This window comes from Erinaceus europaeus, chromosome 16 (assembly GCF_950295315.1).
Source record: "Erinaceus europaeus chromosome 16, mEriEur2.1, whole genome shotgun sequence".
NCBI lineage: Eukaryota > Metazoa > Chordata > Mammalia > Eulipotyphla > Erinaceidae > Erinaceus > Erinaceus europaeus.
In genome coordinates this window covers 16058127-16076540 of record NC_080177.1, presented here as the reverse complement: position 1 = coordinate 16076540, position 18414 = coordinate 16058127, and the positions used below count along the sequence as shown (strand labels likewise).

General features: G+C 42.5%; 1 protein-coding gene across 16 annotated transcripts in view; it reads right to left on the bottom strand.

Moving 5' to 3' along the window:
• Positions 1-18414, bottom strand: part of SEMA6D (semaphorin 6D) — a 790451-nt gene that overhangs the window by 33316 nt on the left and 738721 nt on the right. For 9 of the 16 annotated variants that reach the window (XM_060174601.1, XM_060174597.1, XM_060174607.1 and 6 more), the window contains one exon: positions 13312-13410. The exons of the other annotated variants lie outside the window; for them this stretch is intronic. The gene's annotated coding sequence lies outside the window, so the exon portion shown is untranslated. The remainder of the gene's footprint in view (positions 1-13311; positions 13411-18414) is intronic. 16 annotated transcript variants of the gene reach the window in all.

The window sequence follows — 18414 nt, the reverse complement described above, 5'->3', positions numbered from 1 at the left end:
ACACACCTGGAGATAATAGTCAGTTAAAAACCTGGATTCCACCCAGCCTCTGTGGAACCCCAGGGCATTGAAAAAGCCAACTCAACTCCTCAGGCTTCAGTTTCCTCATCTATCTGAAGAGAGATGGGGCTAGAAGCATAGTCATCTCCAAGCCCCCTCCTGAGGCATTTGATTTTACAATTCAAAATATATCTGCTGCCTGGGTGGAGCAAGGCTCTTTACCAAAAGGAAAATGATTCCCAACTAACACTTGCAGGCTTCTCCTCTAGCGTTGCCTAGGATACAAAGTGCAGGGGTTGCTCCTCTTGCCACTCTGGAGACAGAGAGCAGGAGAGCGATGCCTCTGATCCAGGCTGCCAAACCATGAGCATCCTTTGTAGTGCAAACTGGCCATTGTCTGAAACACAGAGTGAGTGTCCACTGTCACTTGGGAATGCGACTTTGGTGTCCAGGTGGTGTGGCAGAGGGAGGGGGGCACTCACAATCATGTGCACTTGGGAATCAGCCTTGAAGAGCAGTCTTGAACAGTTCCCTGACCCCAGGGAGAAGAAGAAGAAGGGTGTTCCACAGGTCAAGAGATCATTGTCAGTGTCAGCTTCCAAGATGTCATATGACTTGGAGGAGATAGCTCAGGCTGTTGGAGCACCAACTTGCATGCCTGAGGCCCCAGAAGTCATAATTTCAATCTCCAGCACCATTTTATGCCAGAGTTGAGCAGTGTTCTGGCCCTTTCTCTACCTCTCATCAGAAAGAAAGGAAGGAAGGAAGAGAGGAAGATAGACAGAAAGAAAGACATCTTTAAGAAATATTAAATAAGGGATGGGGTCACAGCATAATGATTCTGCAAAAGAGACTTTCATGCCTGAGTGTCTGAGGCCCCAAGTTCAATCCCCGGCACTACCATAAGCCAGAGCTGAGGAGTGCTCTGGTCTTTCTCTCTGTATCTCTTTCTCTCATTCAAATAAAATAAGTAAAATGAATAAAACATTTTAAAATGATATTAAGTGATATAGCTACTGGAACCCTAGGTCACTTACATCCAGGAGGCATTTCATAAATTCTTTGTGTGTGTGTGTGTGTGTGTGTGTGTGTGTGTGTGTGTGTGTGTCGCGTGCGTGCAAGTGTGTAGTCAGGGCCTCCAGCTCTTAGCAATATTCACCCTACACCAAGGACTAAGCAATGAGTTTTTTACTTTTATAGCATCATATGCTTCTTAGAGCAAATGTGCCTTATCTGTTTGGATGCTGACTGCTGCCTTAAAGGTTCAGGGCAGAATTGATGAACTCTACTGAAGCAAAGGCCAGTTCCATGAGGACAAATGTTACATTGTTCTGTTCTCTTTTATCTTTATAACCTGCCATCAGCACACTGTAACTGTTTAAGTAATGCTGGCTCGCCAGTAATGACACACACACACACACACACACACACTGAAATGAAATTGAATTGCTCTGTGTGGAGAGAGTTTCCTCATAGCTACTGTCTATCTATAGTCAAGCTTGGACTTCCACTGCTTTTGCAGTTGCTGGGATAGGCAGAGGGTGCTATTCTCTGGCCTGTTTCCCACAATAACCAGAGCTAGAGCTCTAGGGCCTAAAATTCAGTCACAGACAATGATCTGGGGAGGAACTGGTAAAAGACTGTTGCTTTAGATTGGCAAGCAGGCTGAAATTTGCTGTACGGGTGTGAAAAACTGACCTAATTACTTGCTGTGGAAGGCAATCATCAGGCTTCTCCTTCACCACCTCCTGATGTGTAGCTACGGGATGAACAGAAGGGATTATGAAGGTAGGGGAGGAGGAGTAAGTAAAAAGCAATTGGGGAAAGGACAGTGGCACCTTGGATCCTCCCCCAAACATGCACAAGGCTCTATTTGCATCAAGCTGGGAAGAGAGAGATAGCTGCTTCGTTCACACACATTCGGAAGATTCCAGACTGCCTTCAAGGTAGTGGAGTCTCGGGTCAAAGCAGCATTAATGCAGGTAACTAGGCCTTGTTTTACAGGGACTCCAATCCAGGAGGGAGGGGCAGGTAGGTGGTGGCATACATTGTAGTGCACACAGAGAGAAAGACCAGAACCTCCTCAGCTCTGGCTCATGGAGGTTCTGGGGAAGCTTCCTCAGTGGCATAGCAATGCTACAGGTCTGCCTCTGTCTCTCTGTCTCACTGTTTATCAAAAATAGAATGCAAAAGGAAAATAAAGGTTGCTGGGAACAGTGGAGTTATGCAGGCATAGAACTCTAGCAAATGCCTGTGGCAGGGAAAAAGTATAAGGAACAGCTGCCCAGTTAACTGCTCAGTTATACTTTCTCCGCTTACGATGTGTTTCTGTAGCAGCCCCTGCTCCAGGGAGAAGAATAAATAGAGTGACTGTGAAGGCCTGGGGGATCCCACAGCAAAGAGGCTTCTGCTAGCAGGTGTGGGTGCCTGTGGCTTCCTCACTCCCAGGACTCTGTGGAGGCGACAGAGGGAGGCATCACCGCTGACTATCTCACTAGGGCTTTTTTCAAGGGCCAAGTGAGAAGTCGTGGGTAAAAATACTCTGCAGATCATAAAGGTGCCGTGCAAGTGCGAAGAAGTAGTATTATTATCAGAGCTTTATTTAGCTGCCACTTGCATCAGCGCAGTTTACTGACACGGCTTTGTGCTTGTGCTCAAATGAATGTGAGCATCCTGGTTGCCATAGAGGGAGCACATGCTGGCATCTCAGGCTGCTGGGCCTCCTGCTCTGGCCCCTGCTGTTCTCTGCACCTGGAGGGACGTTCAGGGCTTCTCTGACTGGCAATTTCATGATCACTTGAGCCCATCCTGCTCTGAGCCCTTTCCATCTCACTCCTCTCCTTTCATGAGCTTCATCCACTTTCACTAGCAATGTGCCATGGGGTCAGCACAGGACTTGCCTGTTTCTCCGGTCAGACCCCGAGTTTCCCGATGGCAGGACCTATGACTATAACAGAAATAAACAGGGGCCAGGCGGTGGTGCATCTAGTACAGTGCACATTCCATAACGTGCAAGAAACCAGGTTCGAGCCCCTGGTCCCCACTTGCAGGGAGAAAGCTTCCTGAGCACTGAAGCAGTGCTGCAGGTATCTCGATTTCTCTCTCCCTCTCTGTCTCCCCCCTTCTTTTCGCTTTCTCTCTGTCTATATTTAATAAATATATAAATAAAGTAATATTTAAAATAAATAAACCAGATTGGGCTGATGCAATAGCTCACTTGGGTAGTACACTGCTTTGCCATCTGCATGACCAAGGTTCAAATGTAGTCCCCACCACACTGAAGGGGGCTTCAGTACTGTGGTATTCTCTCTCTCTCTCTCTCTCCCTCTCCATACCCCCCCCCCCGTTTCTATCGCTATAAAAAAAATCAAATCAAATCAAAAGAAATAAAAAAGGTCCCCACCAGTACATGGACAATTTCCTTGGCCCAACCTTGACGGAAGGAGCAAAGTTTACCTGACGATGACACAATCATTTTATTCTCATGGGAGACACCTAGAGTTAGGTTGTCACGTGTACACATTGGCAACTGGAAAGGCAGACAGGAATAAACCCAAGACAAGGTCCATTGTCAAAGCACCACTAGGCATTGTGCAAAGCACTGCCTTGGAGACTGGGGCTGTTCCCTCCCCCCACCCCATTTGCAGACAAGGAAATAAAGAAGGACCCTGCCTTCAGTGACAAAGTTAGCTGGCAGGGCTTCAGCCAGCTTGACTCTGAAGTCCATGGTTTTAATGACTGTACCAGGAAAAGATGATGCAGAAGGACTGGAGAGGAGAAGTGTTTGCAATTTACTGAGACTGAGATCACTATCAATTATTTAGCTTGATCTTTATGACTGTCATTTCAAGACATGAACAGCACTGTGTTTCCCACACTCCTTCTCATCAAGTGACCTACCAGGGAACTGCATCAGACAAATAGATAAATTAGAGTTTACAGGGAAATAAACACTGAGAGAAGAGCTTCCTGCAAGAGGAGAGACAAGATCATGCCCCCATGAGCCCTGGGAGTTGGTTTCCACCCCTGCCTGCTACCTCCACTTCTGAAGTACTGGAAGCCTCTCCCCTGCATCCTTGACCCAGAGTTTTAAGTCTTCATGTTGTTTCCAGAGGTAACTGAGCAGAGGTGAATTGGGGCCCAGCATGGTGCAGATGCTCGTGTATAGAAACAAACTGAAGGCAATGGGGTCTCTTTTTTGCTTCTAGGTCTTTCAGAGTGAAAGGGAAGCTCCCTCCTGGGGCCCCATCTTTGAAATGTCAATTTGTCCAGGTAGAATGGATGAAAGGCTGGAACACAGGAAGGTAAAGGTTCCACTTCTGGAAGTTGCTAGTTTTCTGTCCACTCTATTTTCAATGACCAGCGAGAGAACAGTAAAAGGAGTTTCCACATGTGTGACCCAAGTTCAAATCTGACCTCCCCTACACTGGAGGAAGCTGCAGTGCTGGGGTATCCTTTCCCTCTCTTTGTCTCTGTCTATTGGAAAGAAAAAGCCAGCCTGGAACTGTGAAGTCCTCCAACAACAACAACAACAACAACAACAGAACAGTCTCTGACCATACCCCACTTCAAGCCCATGATATGGACTCAAAAAAAAAGTGTCAATGTGTGAAATCTGAGACTAAACAACCTCATAGTTGAATGCAGAAAGAGGCATTCAAACGATTCTGGCTCCAGCAACTTGGATAACAGACTCCACTCTGCATCTGTATAAAACGGGAATTATTTTCACCTATTCATTTATTTTATATAGAGAGATGGAGAAGAGAGATAGAGGGAGAGAGAGAGGGAGAGGGAGAGGGAGAGGGAGAGGGAAAGAGACTAGAGCACTGAGACTTCCTTCAAGGCAGTGGGGACTAGGCTCTAACCTGGGTTGTGTACATGGCAAAAAAAAAGCAGTGCACCATTTAACTGATCTACTTCACTGGCTGTAACTACACCTATCTAAAAGGGTTGTTTTTTAGTGGCATAGATTTCAAATGTAGAAAACGTTTAAAACCTGTGCCAATGACTGGGAAAAGAGTGCAGTGGTTATGCATCAGATTTTCATGCCTGGGCCCAGAGGTTGCAGGTTCAATCATGGACACCATTATGATCCAAAGCTGAGTAGTGCTCTGGTCCTGCTCACCCTCTTAAGAAGATTTTAATAAACAAAACCAAACCATAACTACTGGGTCAGCAAAATAGCTCACATGGAGAGAGTGCATTGTTTTGCCATGTGTGAAACCCAGTTTTGAGCCTCGCCCTCTCATCCACATGAGAGGAAGCTTCAGTGCTGTGGTGTCTTTCTGTCTCTCTCTGTCTCTCTCTCTCCCTTCTCCCTCCCCTTTTTTGTCTTTATCTATCTATTAAACAAAAGAGTCATCCTGGAGCACTGAAGCCTCAACAAACAAACAAAACTAATAACTAAGCTGCAAGGAGTACTAGCTAGTATCATCATTATTGCCGTCACTGTCATTATTAGCCTCATTCCGTCTTTCTCTTAGTTGTGTGCTTTGTTTTGTTGATCATCTCAGCATCTTTTCCCCCTGAAGATTAGCCCTAGTGAGCTCAGTGTCTCCTTCTATGTTCCATATTCTCACTTGGAATATTCTACGAAAGCTTGGACAAAGAAACTGCCTTCCAATAAATTCTCTTTTCTTGGCACCAGTAAGAGAAACGCCTAAATCAACCACTCTGCAACCAGTCTCAAAAATATGGCATATTAGAAAATAAGTACCTTGCCAGTATAAATGCACAAAATCTACTATGTGTCAGTATTCTTCTAGAGATGCACCACACACTGGAACCCACCTCTAACATCTATCTTAACAACAAAGGGTAATGACGCCGATGATTCAAAGCACAGAGACCTGACTTACTGAGGAAGGGTGGAGAAGTAAAGAGGGTTGGTAGACTCCTCACAGTGGAAAAGTCAACCCAAGACACACCAAACTGAATTCCTTATTGTGGGAAAGGTGAATCAAATAAATGGAGAACTCAGTCATGTCACACACACACACACACACACACACACACACACACACACACCCCTACCTCCCAGTTTATGGTACTTCAAGTACCTATATTTTTAGTCTCATGAAAGATTAAAAGTTATGTAGGGTACTTTAAAAACAAGGCTCTCCAATGTTTTATAGTTTCTCACACAGATGTATCTCTCTCTACATACATATGCATGTAACATGGTATATGTGTATACATATAACTATAAATATACACATACATATCTTGAACAGTCACATCCCTGATTCAAAAGGAGTGTGCATTTGAATCTGGGATATTAATGAGTAAAACAATATGGAGAAGTGATGTGTCTGTTTTGGGGCCAAGAACTAAGTAAGTGGGCTGTTTCTATTTTTCTTGACTCTCTTCTTGAAACCAGCCACCACAGAATGAGGAAGCCTGAGTGAAGAGGAACTAAAGCCATGACTCAGCCTAAGCTGAGCTGCCACCTGAAAGGTACTTGGTCTGCCCTGTGAGGGGGCCATCTCAGAACTGGTGCCTCCAGCCCCTAGTTAACCTGCGCTAACTGCCATTACAGACGGCATAGTTGAGTTTCTCTGCTGAGCCCCATCCATACTGGAGACGGATGAGTTAAATAAGTGACTGTTGGTTCAGGCACTCAGCTGAGGGTTGGTTTCTTGTGCATTTATAGATGATAGATATGCTCCATGTTTGGGGGAAAATGCTTTCCTGGTTTATTTCAGGTACTTTCCCTACCCTGAAATATTGCTTTCTCTACTCAATCCTCTTAGTCCAGCTAAAGACTGAAATGAGCTGTCAGGCTGGATAAATTGCAGAGACACGGGGAGTCTTTAGTCAGAATGTAGATGCCATGTCAGTTCCACAGCAGTTGTCTTCTGATGGTCTCTGTATCAGTAGTATTAAACTTACCCCCCCCAATTTCTTGTTAGTTTCTTAAAAATAAGGGCTCTCATTAACCATAGAAAGCAAAATCATATTAACAGAGTACAATTTTACACAGGTAAATTTTTTTAAGGCCATATTTACCACCAGTGAAGGATGAAATCAATACATTGCACATGGCAGGGTAAATCATTACAGCCATTTTTTAAAACAACTAGGTAATGTGTAATATTCAAAATCATGCACAATGGCAAGGCTAATGTTTGACTTGGTCGTTTGACTCAGATAATCAATCTAAAACAAAAGCCCAAAGAAAGAAGAAACACAAAGAGCCTTATGAGAGGAAATGCCTTATTTATCATGATAAAAACTGAGAAACAGACTAAATTTCTACTTCTGTGCAGACAAGTAGTTAAAATAGAAACTATATAACCCCAGCCTTCAGCCTTAAGGAATATTATACAGCTATTAAGATGATAATAATGAAGAACCAACAGTCATCAGCTGACAATGTTATGCTAAATGAGGGAAAAGTAGAATAGTAAAACATAGGGTGGTCTGGAAAATGGCACAGTGGGTGAGGCATTGGACTCTCAGGCATGAGGTCCTGAGTTCAATCCCTGGAATCACATGTACCAGAGTGATGTCTGGTGTTCTCTCTCTTTGTTGGGCCTTAAGCCAGCCCCACCCCGCTCTGCTCCATCCTCCATTGCTGATACTATGGTCTATTTACATAATCATTGTTTTGCCCGAGAACCACCCTGCCTGCAGGGTATTAATTAATCCCACTGGTTAAAACCTTCACAACAGTTGCTATGGAAGCTTTCTACCTTCCTGCTCTTTCCTTTTCTCCACCCCCTTTCCTAGCCATTTCCTTTTCCGACTTGCTACTTCTGTTTCAAAATATATAAAAGTGTTGTCTCTGATCAATAAAGACACGTTGCCTTCCCACTCTGCCACGAGTTCCTGGTCTCTCACCCACGTTGCTGAGTAAGCAGCAGCTCAGGTTGGCTCCAGTCGAGTTCTCTCCAACCCAGAGAGCGTGTGCCCAGGATGAAACACCCTCACGCTAGCCCAGTATCTCTTTTTCTCTCTCTCTTCCTTCCTATCTTACTCATTAGTAAATGAACAAAATATTTAAAAATAAATAAAACTGTAGGTCTGATGACCATCACTTTCTAAAAACAGAGATTCACAGGGAAAGTATTAAAAAGAAATGAAGACAGGGAGTCTGGCTGTAGCGCAGCGGGTTAAGCGCAGGTGGTGCAAAGCACAAGGACCGACATAAGGATCCCGGTTCGAACCCCGGCTTCCCACCTGCAGGGGAGTCGCTTCACAGGCGGTGAAGCAGGTCTACAGGTGTCTATCTTTCTCTCTCCCTCTCTTGTCTTCCCCTCCTCTCTCCATTTCTCTCTGTCCTATCCAACAATGACAACAACAATAATAACCACGACAATAAAACAACAAGGGCAACAAAAGGGAATAAATAAATAAAATAAAATATTTAAAAAAAGAAATGAAGACAAGAATTTATTTTAAGCTTTTCCCTTCTTTTTTTTTAATTTTTAAAGGATTTTATTTATTTATTTATTTATTTGCCTCCAGAGTTATTGCCGGGCCTTAGTGCCTGCACCACAAATCCACTGCTCCTGGAGACCATTTTTTCCCCTTTTGCATCCCTTGTTGTTTTATCATTGTTGTGGTTATTATTATTGTTGTTGTTGCTGATGCTGTTGTTGTTGGATAGGACAGAGAGAAATGGAGAGAGGAGGGGAGAAAGAGAGGGGGAGAGAAAGACAGACACCTGCAGACCTGCTTCTCCGCCTATGAAGCGACTCCCCTGCAGGTGGGGAGCCCGGGGCTTGAACCGGGATCCTTATGCCAGTCTTTGTGCTTTGCACCATGTGCGCTTAACCTGCTGTACTACCGCCCGACTCCCAGTTTTTCCCTTTCCAAGCAACACTTTTTTATAAATATTATTTAACACTTGAAAAAGAAGAGACTGTGACTAAGGAAAGAGTTCAACAAGCAGAGCATCAAACTTGCCAGCCTGAGGTTCCCCATTTAATTCCTGGTATTGCCTGCACTGGATGCTTTGGCTTGTGTCTCTCTTTCTCTCTGTCTCATGTGAAATTAACTCTCTGTCCCTCAAATACATCTCTAAAATATAAACAGGAAGGGGTTCAAAGTCTGTCTATTACAAAAATAAAACATAAGGTATTCTCTAACCCAAATAGACCTATCCTCTCCTCGGTGAAGAGAGTCCTGCTACATAAAACTAAGAGTTAACAGTTGGATCTTGTGGATAATATTCATGGAAATATAGAACTTATTGTAACTTTTTTATAATTATTTTTACCTTTTTAAAATATTTATTAGCTAGGGACAGCCAGAAATCGAAAGGGAGCAAGAAAGAAAGTCACCTGCCTGCAGCCCTGCTTCACCACTTATAAAGCTTTCCCTCTGCAGGTGGGGACCTGGTACTTGAACCTGGGTCCATACACATTGTAATATGTGTGTTTAACCATCTGCACCACCACCCAGCCCCCTATAGCTTATCATATATGGTGATATCCTAGCCATCTAAGTCCTCCATCATTTTAGATGCCTTAGTCTGAGTGCTTGTTCCCTACAAGGAAGCAGGGCTACTTCAGAGATTTCAGTGACATCACATATTATAATTGTGCTTTGCTCCTCTTTCCTCCAGCTTCTTTCTCTTCCCTTCCTAGGCATCCAAAGTATAAAATGCAGAAAATCAAACCAGCCACAGCAGCTCCTATTTTTAGAGTGAACTTTAATCTGATTTTCACAACGATCCATGCCAATTCCCAATCACTGCTGCTCTCCTGGTGCTAGTAATGTTGTAGTGATTGTCTTTTGCACTGCATTCAAAATTAGGAATTTTAGTCACATACGAGGAAGGAAACCTGGCTTAGTTCTCTTAGTGGTCAACTGCACACCGACAAAAACAAAAAAGAAATGGGATGCAATAGTGTACTTGAATATTTAAAGCCCAAGTTACATTTTTATCCCAGTTGCTCAAATGTTAGCATTGTGATCCCCCCCCCCCCCGGTAATTCTAAAAACATACACAGGAAAATGGAAAAGGAAGACCTGGCTCATTCAGACCCCAAACTTACTTTCATAGCACTGTGAGTGGAGAGGCAGGAAGTCAGGACACCTTGTCAACCTTCCTGCCCTACTCCACCATGAGCCAAGTATGTGACATTAAGCAGTAAGTAACTTATATTTGAGTCTGCAGCAAAATGTTGAATGCATGCTGTTACATACTAAATTCTATGGCTGAACTGTGGTGCTAGGATGAATTAGTAAAGACAAACATTATTAGAGATAAACAACAGCTGGGATATAATCTGTTAAAGCATTTGGTCACATTGAGTCAGTTTTCTCAGTCATAAAACCAACACCATAGAAGGTAAGGATACTTCTGTGAGTCTGCCTCCAGTTGTACAGCAAAAAGAAACGAGACTTCGGCTCACTGTGTCCCTTTTCAAATCAGCCCGTTCACTGCTAAGACAAATGTCAACACATCAGCTAGTAAACCACTGGGAACTGGAAAAGCAGTTGGGGAGTTAAAATGTAATCTCCGGTTTTGTTCCAAGGCTTCTCATTCATTCTAAAGCATTCACTTGCACACAATGAAACAGGAAGATGTCAGGATGCTTTCCACCAAGATAAAGTACAATTAAAAACACTTGAGTTAAAGCAATCAAACAAACAAACAAACAAACAAGAAAAAAAAAAGCCAAGCTGGGTAACTTCTAGGAGGTCCCATGGCATGATACTTTTAGCTCTTGAAAATAGAGAAAAATTACTATTCTTTCTCTTCCACATCTACCATGCACACACCCTAAATTATTTGAGTTGTTTAAAAGATCTACACTAACACCTCTTGATCAGTGTTTAAGTAAAAATTGTTTAATATTTCAGTGATGAGATCTGTAGCTCTAGGCATCACGGCTTTGATCTTAATAGGCTCCTGGTACTTTCTGGAGTAGTCTGTGGGCTTTTCACATAATAGACATAGAGACTTCCCCTCTCCTCTCTGCTCAAACAGGCTACTTAATGACACAAATATCTCGCTGGGTGATTTGAGACACTGTGAGCAGTGAGTTCTCTTGTGATGTAAAATTTGCTCAAGGAGAAGACAGCTTCGGGCAGAACTGAAGGTGTATCAACAAGTGGTGACTGCTGAATCACAACTAATTCAGAGTTGTTTTTTCTTCAAAATGTCTTGATTCATTACAATCTGCCAATGACCTCAATTTGATGAAAACACACACGAGAGGATCTTATGTCTATGATTACTGTGAAACAGCTGGAAATCTTAATACAGAATTTGCAACAGTGCTCTCAAAGGTGTTGGAATGAGGACCTTGGTTCTCAGTCTGAGTCAATATGAACTCTCGGTGGTGTGCTGACTCTTTCTTGTACCTTCAAGAGACTGGGCCATCATGAATACAGTTTGTTTTTTTTTTCTCTAAAAAGTGAAGACTGATGTGCAGCAGCATGGACTATAGTCAGAGTGGACATTCACTGGATAGCATTTGGTAAAGACTATTTTAATGGTCAGTGTGCTAGCTGAATACTCTGATATATGGAAACTTTCAGACCTGAAAATAAAATCATGCTTACAGATGCCAACATTTATATAGTAAGGCCTTGGCTACAGATGTTCTTTCTGCAGTGTGGGGTAAGTGCTAGAAGGGGGTAGGTCTGCCCTAGGATTACAGCATAAAACCCAGAGAGGAAAATAAGTTGAATGGAATAATGCTAGTGCTTAATCAATTTAATTTTATACATAAGACCACCAAAACAGCATGTTGATCTACACAGTTCAACATCTCAAGATGATTTCAATTTTTCTTTCTTTTTTTTTTTTTCTCTTTGTCTTTTTTAGTCCATGCCCTAGTTTTCAGTTTTGGGTGTGTGACCACCATAATCATAACCCAAACCCAGACTGAACATATTTTTACACCTGTGTCTTAACTCTCCTCAAGTGTGAAGATTACTAGCAGTAACCCTGGCTACTACTGTATCTCTTATACCTTAGTTTAATTCTGTGACTACCAAGGCCTGAGGGAGTTTAGGTAGCTGGCTGAACATATGTATTCAAACCTAGAGTTCTTGGCTTTGTTCAACCCCTCACTCTTCAGACCGATACACTTAATGTCACTGGTGGAAAGTAGCAATCAGGACAGGCTACATGACTTTCAGGGGCACGTATAAAGTGAAAATGTGGAAAGGACTCCTTATTAAAAAATATTCAGAATTTTAAGATGGCTACAGCATAAAATCCTATGCAAGGGGCCATGCAACAAGGAAACTTACTTTCTGTGTGGTTCATTTTGTTAAGAAGATATTTCTTGGAAGTCGGGCGGTAGTGCAGCGGATTAAGCGCACAAGGAACAAACTGGCGTAAGGATCCCTGTTCCAGCCCCTGGGTCCCCACCTGCAGGGGAGTCGCTTCACAAGCGGTGAAGCAGGTCTGCAGGTGTCTTTCTCTCCCCCTCTCTTTGTCTCCCCTCCTCTCTCTGTTTCTCTGTCCTATCCAACAATGATATCAATAACAATAATAACTACAACAACAATAAAAACAAGGGCAATAATAGAGAAAATAAATAATATATACATAAACATTTATTAATAGTTTGTTATAAGACTGTAAGATTACAATGTATAGTTTCACACTACACCCACCACCAAAGATCTGTATCCCCACCCTCCCACCGTCTAAAGATAACTACCATAGTTCTCATATGTTGTGGAGTCACTTCAATATTTACTGGACTTTTACTTCTTTATTTAAAAAAAATTTATATTTATCCCCTTTGATTGCCCTTGTTGTTTTTTATTGTTGTAGTTATTATATTGTTGTTATTGATGTCATTGTTGTTGCATATAACAGAGAGAAACAGAGAGAGGAGGAGAAGATAGAGAGGGGGGAGAGAAAGATAGATACCTGCAGACCTGCTTAATCGCTTGTGAAGCGACTCGCCTGCAGATGGGGAGCCAGGGGCTCGAACTAGGATTCTTATGCTGGTCCTTGCGCTTTGCACCACGTGTGCTTAACCTGCTGCGCTACCAGCTGACTCCCTGGACTTTGAGTTTTTGAAAGCAAAGGGGAAGTCTCTTTGAATAATAAAAACACTGAGAAATGACCTGTTGCATAGATATGTAAGTGACAGAAACAAGTGCCTGAGTAAAGGAATAGAACTAGGAAATTACCTCAAGACAAGCTAATAAAGTCAATTTCCTCGTATTCTTGGCCCATTGTTTAATTGCCACAATTCCTAAACAGAAAAATACTTCAGCACATAATAAGCCTTAAGTCACGTCTTAGAACGAACAAGCTAGCTCATGCACATAGGACACTTGCTTTGTTAGATAGACACAAGACCTGGCCACAAGTCAGGTCCCTACCTCACTGAAGGAAGCTTTGGTTCTGTGGTGTCTTTGCCTCTCTCCCTTGGTCTCTTTCTCTTTCCATCTGAAAAGCAGTCAACTCAAAACAGTACAACCCTGGAGATGACAAAATAAAATAGAAAAATAAATATAATAACCACCATAAATAAGTTGTCAAAACCATGTCTAAAATAAGTCAGTGTGTAATGTGGTAGTATTTCTGAACTCCTTATGGATACAAAAAAAATGCCAGCTTCTCATCAAAACAGGTCATATTTTTTTTTTCTCTCTATGCATTAAGAAATAGCCAGTCGGGTATGTCCTGTGGAAACGACCCATGTGCAAAATCTACAAGTCCTTCATCTCATTTCATGGATTGTCAGGCATTCTGGATTTGAAAACAATAAAACAACGAAAGTGTAATGAGGTTTTGGCATGGTGATACTATGCTGCATGTGCTGCACGTATTTCCTCCTTAAGAAAGATCTCATGATAATTCTGTGGGGTAGGGATCTAATCCTGACTTTTCAATAAGGTTTCTGAGAAATCGAGTGGCAGAATCAGACTGTGCTTTTCCTACCCTATTATAAATATTTGTATTTATTTATTTATTTATTTATTTATTTATTTTGTGGCTCTGGAGAATTAAGACCTTGCACATTCATGCTGAACTGCCTTCAGGCTTTTTTTTTTTTTTTTTTTTTTTTAAGAAAGAGAGAACAAGAGACAGAGAGAGAGAAAGAGAAGGAAGAAAACAATTCTGCTCCACTATCCAGGGAGCTCCCCTGGCACCATCCATGCTGCTGGGGATCCCACCAAGGGATACACTATTGAGAATGCTACTTCCAGGCTCAGAATCAGATTCAGATTTAGGACTAGAACTCAAGGAGACTTGTTCCTCAAGGAGGAAAGCAGCTGAGGCTGGATCTGCAGAGAACAGTGGAGAAAAGCTAGTTTGTCTGTGAGGAGTGAGACTTTTGTTGAATACAGTCTGAGGGAAGGAGCAAAAATGAAATCACAGAGCAGAGAAAATTAAAAATTCCGATATTGAGGGAGTCGGGTGGTAGCGCACGTGGCGCAAATCACAAGGACCAGTGTAAGGATCCGGGTTTGAGCCCTCAGCTCCCGCCTGCAGGGGGTGTCGCTTCACAAGCAGTGAAGCAGATCTGCAGGTGTCTGTCTTTCTCTCCCCCTCTCTGTCTTGCCCTCCTCTCTCCATTTCTCTCTGTCCTATTCAACGATGGCATCAATAACTATGACAATAATAACTACAACAATAAAAAAACAAGGGCAACAAAAGGGAATAAATAAATAAATATTTTAAAAATTCAGATACTGAAAACTAGGTGGTTAATTTTGAAGTTCAGGCAAAGGCACATAAAGAGTTAAAAGATATACCTCTTCCCCAACCTTTCACATGGGCCATGGGACTGGTGCTATGTCAACAGAGACAGAATTGGTACAACCTCTCTTTTCCTCTCTTTGTTTCTTTCTCTCTAAATGAAAATCAGTAGAACAAAGCAGTGAAAGCATTTGTGCCCATATGGACACTTTAACTTTAGAGTTTTAGGGGTTAATTATTATTTTTTGAAGTAGGAATCACAGGAAAATATGAAGTTGTAATTATAAAATGTCTCAGAGTTGAATAGAGTTGGAGATAGTGTTTCTGTCTCTACCTCTCAAGAGATAAAAGGGTCTTCCTAATGATGGCTTTTATGTATGATGATGTTTCAAAGTGTTTATCTGGTAGGGATATCTTCTTTCTCTTTTAAAATAAGCTACAGAAGAAAAAAAACCGCAGTGGCATGCAAAGCAAATCCATTTTACATGTCCTCATTAATTTTACAGATACCCACAGTTTTTAGCATAGTTCTCCAATGCCATATCCTTTACGTGTTCAAATGCAAAACCTGCTTCTAGACACGCAACACCTTAAAATAATGGGCATAAAAATATTTCTGGCCAAATAACACACTTTAATATACTTTTACAGCTGGGCTGCATTTATAAATGTTCCTGCAGTACACATGGCACACAGGTTGCAGTTATATACAGCACTCTACGGCAGCAATGCCTTCTAACAAAATGCTGATTCCATGTAGCTACTGCCGAACATATACTCTAAGCCTCTGTTGACCTAGCACCAGTCCCATGGCCCATAAAAGATTGGGGAGAAGGTACATCTTTTACCTCTTTTTGTGCTTTTGCCTGAGTTTTAAAATTAAGCACCTAGTTTTCTTTCTGTCTTTCTTTTTTTATTTATTTTATTTTATTTTATTTATTCCCTTTTATTGCCCTTGTTGTTTTATTGTTGTAGTTATTATTATTGTTGTCGTCGTTGTTGGATAGGACAGAGAGAAATGGAGAGAGGGAGGGGAAGACAGAGAGGAGGAGAGAAAGACAGACACCTGCAGACCTGCTTCACCGCCTGTGAAACGACTCCCCTGCAGGTGGGAAGCCGGGGTTCGAACCAGGATCCTTATGCCGGTCCTTGCGTTTTGTGCTCTTTCTGTCTTTTTTTTTTTTTTTTGCCTCTAGGGTTATTGCTGGGATTCAGTGCCTGCACTATGAATCCAACTGCTCCTGGAGGCCATTTTTTCCCATTTTGTTGCCCTTGTTGTTGTTGTCATTGTTATTGTTGCCACTTCTGTTGTTGTTGGGTAGGACAGAGAGACATTGAGAGAGTAGGAGAAGACAGAGAGAAGGAGAGAAAGATAGACACCTGCAGAACTGCTTCACCCTGCCTGTAAAGAGACTCCCCTGCAAGTAGGGAGCCTGGGGACTTGAACCAGGATCCTTATGCTGGTCCTTGCACTTCCTGCCATGTGTGCTTAACCCACTGCACTACCACCCACCCCCCCACCACCTAGTTTTCAATATCTGAATTTTCAATTTTCTCTGCTCTGTGATTTCATTTTTGCTCCTTCACTTAGGCTGTATTCAAGGAAAGTCTCACTCTTCACAAAACTGCTTTGGTGCGGTTTTCCTGCCCACCAGTCAACAGCATCGACTGTGAGCAGCTGGGATGCTATCCACAGAGACTGAGGACAGAATGTCACTAGAGAAGGAGGATGTGGTCTCTTGATCTGCTCAATTCTCATGAGCCAGTATTGCAGGGACTGCCGCCAGCACTAGCCTAGAGAAGCGCAGAGGCTGAGAAGGGCAGAGAAGAACATGGGATATTGATATTCTGAGGACATTGTTGAGTCAACGGCTGAACCAGCTTTGGAGTCACTCCATCCCAAGGCATTGTGTGGCATAATAACAGGCCTTCACTGTTGAGCGGTTTTTAAGTTGTTTTCTCTTCCTGTAGCCAACATAACTAGGCATCTACTGTGAGCCTAGAACCACGCTGACCGTTTTCTAAGCATCATCTGTAAATGATTTCTCATCTCGGTATGATAAGGGGTATTTCTCTATTTAAAGGAAATGGAAACCAAATATAGGAGAAACCAGTGACACACCCACTTTCTCACATCTAGTGAAGAGATAGGGCAGGAATCTAAGTCTGACTTTGGAAAACTATGACTTAAAAACTTTTTGTATGTGTGGTGGTGTATTTTCACATATGTCTGTATTTACAAGCCTATGGTAAAGGGATTACCTGGAGCAGCAAAATCATGTATCCAAATTTTGATAAAGATGGAAAGTAACTGCAAAAATAGTGTGTGTGTGTGTGTGTGTGTGTGTGTGTGTGTGTGTGTGTGTGTGTGTGTTGAGGGGGTTAACTGAAGGGGCATTCAACAAGGAAAAGTCAATGGTAAGAACTGGTGAAAGTAATTCACTAGCATTGGTAGTTATCTATTTTCCTATTGGTGGATCAGCTATTTAAGGTCTCTTCTTGTGGTTAGATGAGACATTACGCCAGGCTACATCTGCATTAAATACTTGTCAGCCACCAAAGACCATTAATGAGGATGAGTGTGTGAAGGGTGAGATGTGTCTCCAAAGACAACACTGAATCCAATATGGCCTGCTTGCTGTACAGGGGTTAGCACATACCTTCTCTACCAGAGAAGACTCTACTAATCAGTCAACATAGCTTTTTTTCTCCTGACCTTGGACACAGCCCCACAAATCTCAATAATATAAGCTGCAACAGCCACTACCAATCAGCCAACCTTGGCTTTTTATGATGAAACTCATCTGCCTTGTCTGTACTGTGTGTAAAATGGGGGCTGGCTCTTCAGGGATTGAACAGAAATTACAGGGAAATTGTGCAGAGCCAGTGTACAACCCCCAAGAGCTGAGTATGGTGCAATTACTGCTACCAGAAAATATTATCTATGTATTGCTGAAAATAGAGTCGAAAAACTGTATTAGCAGCCGCAGAGTTTAAGTGATTCCCCAAAGGAAGGAGCAGTGTGTTTGTAAAATGTGAACAGCAACGGTAAACTGGAGGGCTATTAGTGTGTGTCTCTTTTAAAGAGTGCTATAGTACCTTTATGACATAGATTTCCTATGTTTAATTACCATTTAGACTTCATCCTGCTATCCAAATGATAAAACATGAAGGTCAACAACATGGAGGAATCCGATTATTCCCAGAAAGAACCAGGGGAAATATTCTCCAGCGCTACCTAGTTTACTTTGTTCTAATCAGAAAACCAGTGCCAGGCAGCCCAGCAGAGAGCCCTGACCACAAACATCTCACTGGCTGTATGCTGGGCCAGGCTGAGTCTTCAGACTCCTTGTTCTGTCCTCTTACTCTTTTCTTTTTTTAACTGCTCTGATAGTCTCTTCAGCGGTGGGTGCATATTTTGAACTTTAAGATGATGTTAAAGCTCAGAAATAGACCTAATGCATGTGATGACAAGAAGAGAGAAAGATGATGAAGTTGAGAGAATAAGGGCTGAGAGCTGGTAGCTAGCTTCCTATAGTTGTCCAGAGACCTCAGCTCGAAACAGGCTCTGGTTTTTCTGACTGACCCCTAAGGACACCAAGACTCCTGAGTTTAATCAGGATCCCAGTGCAGGAGGTGAGCTGTATGACCTTGGAAAGCCCATCCAATCAGCTCAAAGAGCCAGCAAGAGGTCCTCATCACTTCTTCTCAACTACCCTTTAATGAGTTGGCAAATCCTTTAAAACACCTTCCTATAGTCTTTTGAAATGATCCCCTAA